The 9,054-nt window shown below is 32.9% G+C and overlaps 1 long non-coding RNA gene across 1 annotated transcript; it reads right to left on the bottom strand.

Annotated features, from left to right (window-relative positions):
* Positions 1-5,786: 5,786 nt before the first annotated feature.
* Positions 5,787-8,252, bottom strand: LOC113718091 (uncharacterized). Its single transcript, XR_011825692.1, has 8 exons — positions 8,209-8,252; positions 7,999-8,038; positions 7,849-7,910; positions 6,972-7,043; positions 6,626-6,658; positions 6,219-6,271; positions 6,031-6,106; positions 5,787-5,955 (listed from the first exon to the last, which is right to left on the bottom strand). It is a non-coding gene; the product is annotated as an uncharacterized lncRNA (long non-coding RNA).
* Positions 8,253-9,054: the final 802 nt, after the last annotated feature.

The raw sequence follows: 9,054 nt of genomic DNA, 5'->3' as shown, positions 1-9,054 counted from the left end.
ATTGAATATGGAAGTTTGGATTTTGAGAAAATAGTAACTCGAGCTCGAGCTCGAATCTCGATCTCAAGTAGCTTAGGCTTGATATTTACTCAAACTCAAATGAGTCGAGCTCGAGTTTAATTTTCATTTTATCGAGTTAATCTCGAGTTCAAATTTATATACTCGTTCGAGCTCGAGTAACACTGATTGAGATCGAGTTCAAGCTCGAGTAAGGTGTTACTCGAGCTCGATAGCAGCTCTACTCCTGATAGGAATAGGTTAGGGATAACTGCAGAAACCTCTCTTGAGGTTTCTAACAATTTCACTCGGTTTCCCTCATATTTAAGAAATTACACTTATCTCCCTTGACATAATAAAATACCTATAATGCCCTCTACTTAGTAGAAAATTTTAAATTTAAAACAATAAATTTACATAACCTAAAAAAATCTATTTTTCTGTCTCTTGTCTATTTTTCAATTAATATAACCTTTTTTTTATTATCTTCTCAGATTTTTGAATATTAGCCATTTGAAATTATAAAATCTACAAAAGGAGTAGATTATGTGTCAAACTAAAAGAAAATGAAAAGACTCGCAGTAATAGAGAAATAAATAATGAAATTGATGATTGAAATAGAAAGAAGAACTAAAGATGTAGAATTTATCATGTTTTGTTTGTTATCAAGAAAAACTTTTATAAAATGTCAATAATTATATAAGGATTTCTTTCATTGGATTTGAAATTTTTTATTATGATTTTATTATGGAAGTAGAATTTATTCTCCACTTTTGATATATTAATATTTTTAAATCCATAGAAGGGTTGTAATGGTGGTTCTAGGTCAGGTTAGATTATATTAAAAAGGTATTTGAGCATTGATATTTAATTTGGGGGTATGAAATTGGTTGTCAATGGGATTTTATGTGTTTTTTTTTTATCATAACAAGTACTGATAATGTATATGTAATTTGGAATCTTTTGGACGGCTACTTAATTTTAGAATTTATATTTGGATGGTTGTTAAGAATTAGACTTGTTGATTTATGCAAAGTGTGGAAGAAAATGATTGAATATACTATATTTTTCTTTCTTTGTTTTGTATAAAGGACAATTTAGGAGTTTTGAAAGAAAATTTAACTTGTTGGAACTACATTGTTAGTAAACAATAAAAGTAAGAGAGGTATATGTACTACAAAACGAGAATATTATGTGTCAAACTAGAAGAAAATAAAAAAACTCGCAGTAATAGAGAAATAAATAATGAAATTGATGATTGAAATAGGAAGAAGAACTAAAGATGTAGAATTTATCATGTTTTGTTTGTTGTCAAGAAAAACTTTTATAAAATGTCAATAATTATATAAGGATTTCTTTCATTGGATTTGAAATTTTTTATTATGGAAGTAGAATTTATTCTCTACTTTTGATATATTAATATTTTTAAATCCATAAAAGGGTTGTAATGGTAGTTCTAGGTCAGGTTAGATTATATTAAAAAGGTATTTGAACATTGATATTTAATTTGGGGGTATGAAATTGGTTGTCAATGGGGTTTTATGTGCTTTTTTTTTTATCATAACAAGTATTGATAATGTATATGTAATTTGGAATCTTTTGGACGGCTACTTAATTTTAGAATTTATATTTGGATAGTTGTTAAAAATTAGACTTGTTGATTTATGCAAAGTGTGGAAGAAAATGATTGAATATATTATATTTTTCTTTCTTAGTTTTGTATAAAGGGCAATTTAGGATAAAAATTAGACTTGTTGATTTATGCAAAGTGTGGAAGAAAATGATTGAATATATTATATTTTTCTTTCTTAGTTTTGTATAAAGGGCAATTTAGGAGTTTTGAAAGAAAATTTAACTTGTTGGACCTATATTGTTAGTAAACAATAAAAGTAGGGGAGGTATATGTAATTTTTAAAACTTGAGGGAGCTCTTTGTAATTATTAGAAACCTCAGGGGAGGTTTGTGAATTATCCCAATAGGTTATGTTAAATTAAGAAAAAAAAAAGAGTACTTTAGACTATTAGTAATAAAGGATCCAATTCCAAGTGATCACTCTCTTAACCAAACAATAATAGTAACCAATCAACTAATGTCACATGGCAACATAATTAAACTAGTGTTCATTGCACACCCAATGTGTGTGCAATCAAAAAATACATAATATTTATAATTATATATTTTAAATATTATTTTTATTACTGAAGCAAACTTTAATATTTTGAATATTTTCATAAAATTATTTTATATTGGTAGTTATAATTTTTAGGGGTAGTTATGTTGCAAACATATATTTAAATAGTTAAAAGTAAAAATAGTCATGAGTAATTATAGATAGTTAGAGTAAAAGTAATTTTTATTAGGATAAAAAAAGAAGTTCATAAAGTGATGATAAATGTTAATGTTAATTCCAAACCCCTTCCTCATGCTATATATATAGTGTAGATAACAAAGATTTGGTTTATATTTCTACATTGTCTCCCTTAAACCAAACTCATCTAATTTGGACATGCGCAACATCTTCTTCAACTCGAAAAAAGTCTTTGTCTTCAATGCCTTGGTGAAAATGTCTGTCACTTGCTTTTCAGTCCTGCAATAGTCTATCTTAATCTCCTTCTCTCGAACCAACTCACGTATGATGTGATATCTAATATCAATATGCTTGCTATGCCCATGGAGTACAATATTTTTGGACAACTCAATCGCAGACTCACTGTCACAATAAATTTTCGTATGATCAACCTGCTCATGTTGTAGCAGACCAAGTATACGACGCAACCACAAAACTTGAGTAGCACTATTAGCTGCTACAATATACTTCATTTCTGCAGTAGACAATGCAATCACCTGCTGTTTCTTAGAACTCCAAGAAAATATCCTAGAACTTGTAGACACCAAATTTTTGTCAATTTTAATATTTTCTCGAATTTTTATCTATTTAATGGGTCATTTACTTTTATACATTATAATGTAATTTTTCTTATTTTGTAGGTTTATTTGAAAAGAGAAAAAAAAAAAAGAAAAGAAAATCATGAAAAGAAGCAATCGCTCTCTAATCATTTTTTTCCTAACTATTATACTATTAACCCAACACTTCACTCAATGCCATCCTTTTTTCTTGACAAAAAAAAAAAAATCATCACAAAAAAAAAAAACAACAACTCCACACAATCACTCCAACTCTCCAACTCCTCTCTCGGTTCCCTTCTCTCTCCCCCTCCCCCAAATTTCACACAGATACACACCATCGCACACTTGCACACCAACAAAAAGCATACACATCAATTCATTTTTCTTTCCTTTCCTCCCTCGAACATAAACAGATAGACACACACCTGCACACAAACAAAATTCTCTCCCTTGGCTTTCGTCACATGTCAAAACTAGGAGGCATAAAACGCGCTGCGCGCGTTGGGATAAACAGAAAATATGCCCACTTAGACATATGGATTCATGGAACAAAAATGTTTGTCAGTTAATAATTTGTGTACACAGCTAAATATAAATATACATGAATAAGTAGGAGGCAAAATTGTTTCACGAAAATAGGAATCCAAATCAGCTATCTTATCTTGAGCTTCAAATCCATAAGCTTCATTTCAAAATTTACTCTATGGTCAACCATAGAGTTAACCCACAGAGTCTATTTGACCTGAATCCTGATACATGATCCATATCAAAATTTACACCAAATTTCCCTTTATTCATATAGCAGTTGTATCCATGAAATCCTCCTTGCAACCGGGAGAAGAACAAAGAGGCCCGTTTCTTTGACGTTGACATGAAAATGAAGTCATCAATAAACCTTAAAAACGGATATTTGCAGTGGTACATGACAGCTTTGTTCTCATGGTGGATTGCTGCAGACGAAGCATCACGTGTATCTTGGTTGCCAAATGAATGTGTGGGAAGCTCCACAAACTTTCTTCAGATTTGTATCCAAAAACTTGTTCCTACTTTTTAACATCTCTATGACAAATCCAAAAGAAATCAAACAAAACTCCAGAAAAGATAAAACATCAAAAAGCAGCAAACAATCACAGCCAGATATTTAGCATAAGGGAAAGAACAAAGCATACAAGGAAAAAAGATGAAAAAATTAGCATTAAGACCATTGCATAGCAGCATTAGTAAAGCAAGGATCCAAGAAACACATAAAGGGGGCAAAGGCAATTCTCTAAGATTCCAACTCCGTAAAAAAATTACCTACTATCGAACAAGCGAAAATTTTAGGTAAAGCAAACCAGCAAACAACTGCAACCTTGAATTTTGGGCCATGGTACAATTTAAGAATTCAAGAGGGCTAACAAGAGTCAGTCAAGCCAATTTAGCCAACATACCGCTTTAGAACGTTGATGGCTTCTATTGTACCCAACATGCCAACTACCCCATCATATTTCCCAGAATATGGTATTGCATCAGTGCGAGAACCTGTTGAAACTGAAACTGGAGCAAGCTCAGTTTTGGAACCAGTCCTACAAAAAACCAAATGACGATTTGGGTTAAGTACATGTATAACAAGCAGAAGAGAATGAACAATGGATTATTACAAAAGAATTTTTCAATCAGATTAAATTTTTCCTACATTAACATCCAACGTCATTCTGCGAAATTGAGAATAATTCTTAAACCACCAGTTCACCCTATAAATATGAAGTTTGGAGTTGATGATACTTAAAGTTCAAAATTTGGAACTTAACATCAACAATGTAATTTCAATTATACAACTTTTGAAGGGATTTCATCTTTTATTGCTTGAAATATTCTCAGTGCCAATTATTCTTTCTTATGGACCATAATTCACCAAATATCTCTCAAATAAGCTTTTTAAATAGTTCAAAAGTAGTCAATCACTTTTCGAATTTTCAGTACCTTCTCTTTAAAAAAAAATTGCACAAAGAAAACAAATGGAAACAAATATTTCTTTCAACGTTAAAAATGGCAAAACTATGCATCAATTCCAGAGAATTAGACCTCTTAAATATCCTCAAGGCCATTTATAACCTGGCAATAGATAGAGAATGTAAAGCCAAATTGCTATGCACCATGAACCAATTTTTTTTTTTTTAATCGGTGAACCAAATTTTTAAGGCAGTCGGCTGCATATATTACCTTATCAGCAATTACAACTTTGTCTGGAATTTCTAATTTGGTTCCAGGTTTTGCAGTTATTGTCACTTTCCCCTTAAAACAAGGGGAAAAAAAAAGAAAAGAAGAAATTAATGCATATGCCATATGGACACTAAATAAGAAATAACAAACCACTGTACAACCACAAATTGCCACATCACAAGAAAATCTTCAAGGAACAGATACATCCATAAAGCTTCAGAAACAGGGTAACAGGGAAACAGAGTAATAGGGAGACAAGTAGTTAGTTTGTATTACCTTCAGGGTGATACCAGATCCAAACCACCATCACCACTCATCTTTAGGCTGTCTAGTTCAACAATACTGGGAATAGACTTGATACGACTTAAGAAGTTGCCTACCTAAAAAAGTGAAAAAACAATTAGCTATATAAACAATTCAACCTGTGGAGAAAGATAGGGGGCTAAAATCTCAACCTTCTTAAATTCAGGTCTCAATTCATAGTTGGGTTAGTTGGATTTTTCCTAGCCTCGTTGCAGACCACATAGCCGTCATCAGACAAAGTGTACAGGTCGGACTGTAAAGGTTAAATGCATGAATAAATAGCAATTCATATAGTATTCAAAACAAAATTCAATAGCATGATCAAAGAACTGATTGGGGATGGGGGCTGAAAGTAAATGATTTTACTTCTTACCTTTGGTTGTTGGTAGAGAGGAGACTGAATGTGAAATGCCATATTGATAAACCTAAATGGAAAGAAATGGAAAATAAAGATGTTTAAATGAATATCAAGAGATAAGGTTAATGTACCCTTATTGTAGCGCCAGTAGCAGTTTCAAGTTGAAGAACTTTCACCCCATCTACTTCCTATTAATCAGACAAAATTAAATAGAAGAACAAATACATTGGCAGAATGCAGAACAGATAGTTAAGAAATAAAACCTTTGGATTTGGAATAATCTCCATCTTCAGTGCACTTTCTTGTACAAGTCTTTTGATTGCTTTCAAGTTCACCCATCTGTATGATAGCAGAAATATATCATTCCATTGCATTTTCCATGAAGGAAGCATTGCCCACAGTGCTTGAAGCAAATAATATTTTAGCTTCAAATGAGAAGCATAACACTTACAAGTTGTTGGGATTGAAAATTTTGAACTTCTCTATCAACTTGAATTCATTCACCTGTAAAAAAAGAGGAGCAACATAATCCTTTAATATCAAAATGATGCCTATGAAATTGTGTAACCCAAGAAAAAGATGTTACATCAAGAATGGGCTAATTCTGGATACCCTTGTTTAGTTGCCTAAATAGGTCGATGGATCTAACTCCACATTAAGTAAACAACCATACTGATTAACCTAACTGGTTATATGTAACGTGCTTATACCCCTACATACATCAATCCTGGGACCTCCTTATGTAGAAATAGTTATTTAAAGAAACAATGTTTAAATTGCACAAGATTGCATGCAGTATGCCAACAGTTAAAAGCATTTCGCTAAAAGGTAAAGAAACCAGAAGAAATTGAATCTCACATGTTCATCAGGAACTTGAGCTATTTCTAGAAGCTGCAACAGAAGATAGAAAATGAATTAATAGCAACTATTAAGCATGAAAATAGAAAACATTCCAGTGCATCATTGAATATATCCATCTATCTCATGGCATGGTTTAAACCATTTAGCAAAATACAAGTAAGAAAAATACCATGTAAACAATATAGCATGTTTATCAATCTTGTTAAAATTTTACAAATATACCAAGTTTGAGTAGCTATTCCAATTTTCTCATAAGTACAATTTTAAATGTTCAAGTATGTATTAACCTACAAAAGAATGAATATGGCAGGTAATTGTCCCTTTTATCTTTTGTAGAGTATACCTGCCGGTTTTAGTTTGGAGTGGCCAAGAACTTTCATCAAATCCCTGAGAAAGCACTTTCTGCAGCTGAACCCTAATAGATCAACAATAATAGGAAAACAATAATAAATCATCTAAAAGTATAGAATACAGGGAAAACAAAAGGCAGAAAGTTAAAGAAGACATTATTCTAAATGCAATGGCTGGTTCGATATTGAAAAAGAAGTAAATTTGCATCACTAATCGGAGGCAAAAGCCATACTAACACAAATAATAGTCATCTTTAGATGGATTTTATCGGACAAAAAACCAACAGAAAATTTCAGGGCAAAAAAATCAAAACAAACAACCATGAAACAAGCAAAAAGAACAGCTGATAATTAAAAAAAGTAGCAACACCACAATAGTTCAAACATGGAAGGAAAAAAAATGGAGAGAAATGACAAAATAATGCAGTACCTTAAAGGACTTAAGATTCTTCAATGCTAGCAGCTATCACCACTATTAAAAACACCAAACCATCCATTCACCATACTATGCCACTTATATGCCCCCAACCCCACCTTTCCCCTTTTCCTGAAACGAATATTGACCCCCATACCTAGAATAAGCAAGTTTGAGCCTAAGCTCTATCCTTGAGGCTTCATTAGTTCTGCATTTTATTTTTCCTTATAAATGGCACTATTGTAAAGAAAGAGCAATCAACATAAAAGTTAGTTTAAGTAGAAAAAACCCAATTAACTTACTAAACAAAACTTACACAGTCATCATGCCTTCCTTAAGAAAATTTATGCAGTTTGTAAATTTCAGTAAACATGTAAATTTAACTTAAAAATGCATGCAATAACTAAACCGCAAACAATTGACAAGATAATGAACAAGAATGCCTGAAATGATACCATGAAGATGATCTTCCAATGATCCCAAGGGCATGAACTAATAGACAAGTAGCCTCTGGTCCCTATTAGCACAGTAACCAATTAAATTTACAAGGTTAGAATGATATAAAAGACTGAACATAAGAACATCAACCAAAAATTCCCGGTTACCTTAAAGTCTATTTCTATCCAATTGCTTAACTGCAACAACCTGTCCATTCCAGTAATCCAATTAATTAGCAATAATAAACTTGAAAAGCAGCCAGAAAAATTTCGGTAGAGGCATTTCTAATAAAATCAATATTGTTATTCTAAAAAAATTTCAGGAAAATTCAGAAAAAAATCCTATGAAATGAAAAAATTAGAGAAAATCGCACATACCTCACTTTACTACTTTAGCTTGAAGATCTGGGATTGAAGATTTTCTTTCAGATCATCTCTAAGAGGGCTACCACAGATCTACACTCTAGCTGCATTCCAGAAAAAACAAGACAAAACATCGACGCAACCAAATAGAAGAGAGAAAAATAATCACTAATTAACGGAAAGTAACGGAAGAACTGAGGTAGTACCTGAAACAATAGAGAGGAAGCAGCAGTCAATGCTTCACTTTCGGTTCTATATTTGACCGAAAAATAAAAGTCAACAAATCAAAAGTAATCCCAGCCAAGACAAAGTCGGCAGTCTCTCAGCCAAGGAACGAAAATAAAAGACGATTGTGGAAAAGGTTGGGTATCGTTTACAGGGTTTGAAGCTTCAAATGTTAAATGAAAACACGGAACAAATAGGCAGTTGGCACGGGTAGTGGAGGCCTATGCTTTGTTCCTTCATCTAGCTGTAAGCTTGGGCCGGATGGACGGGTGGAGTGCTGTGGATAGAAAAGAAAAGCCTAGGGACCAGCAGAAAGTGGCAACTGGTAGCTTTTAAATTCTGTGATGTCCGGAGCTGGGAGACATGACAAATTGGTCGTAGTAGCCGGTGTGGCGAGTTGAGTGGGGAATTGGGGACGGCAGGCAGGCGCAGTAAACATGAGAATAATAAAGTTGGAAGGAAAGGAGAAGGAGAGATAATAAAGATTTTGAGAGCAACAGGAAGAGGGAAAGATCTGATCAAGGACTGTTGGGATGGGTTTAGCTTCTGAGGATAAAGGTGAGGCGAAGGAGAGAAGGGGAGAAGAGAGAAAGCGGCGGCGGCGGAGGAAATTTAAGAAAACCCTAGAGAGGAAGT

This window comes from Coffea arabica, chromosome 11e (assembly GCF_036785885.1).
Source record: "Coffea arabica cultivar ET-39 chromosome 11e, Coffea Arabica ET-39 HiFi, whole genome shotgun sequence".
NCBI lineage: Eukaryota > Viridiplantae > Streptophyta > Magnoliopsida > Gentianales > Rubiaceae > Coffea > Coffea arabica.
This window is presented reverse-complemented; position numbering and strand designations above follow the sequence as displayed.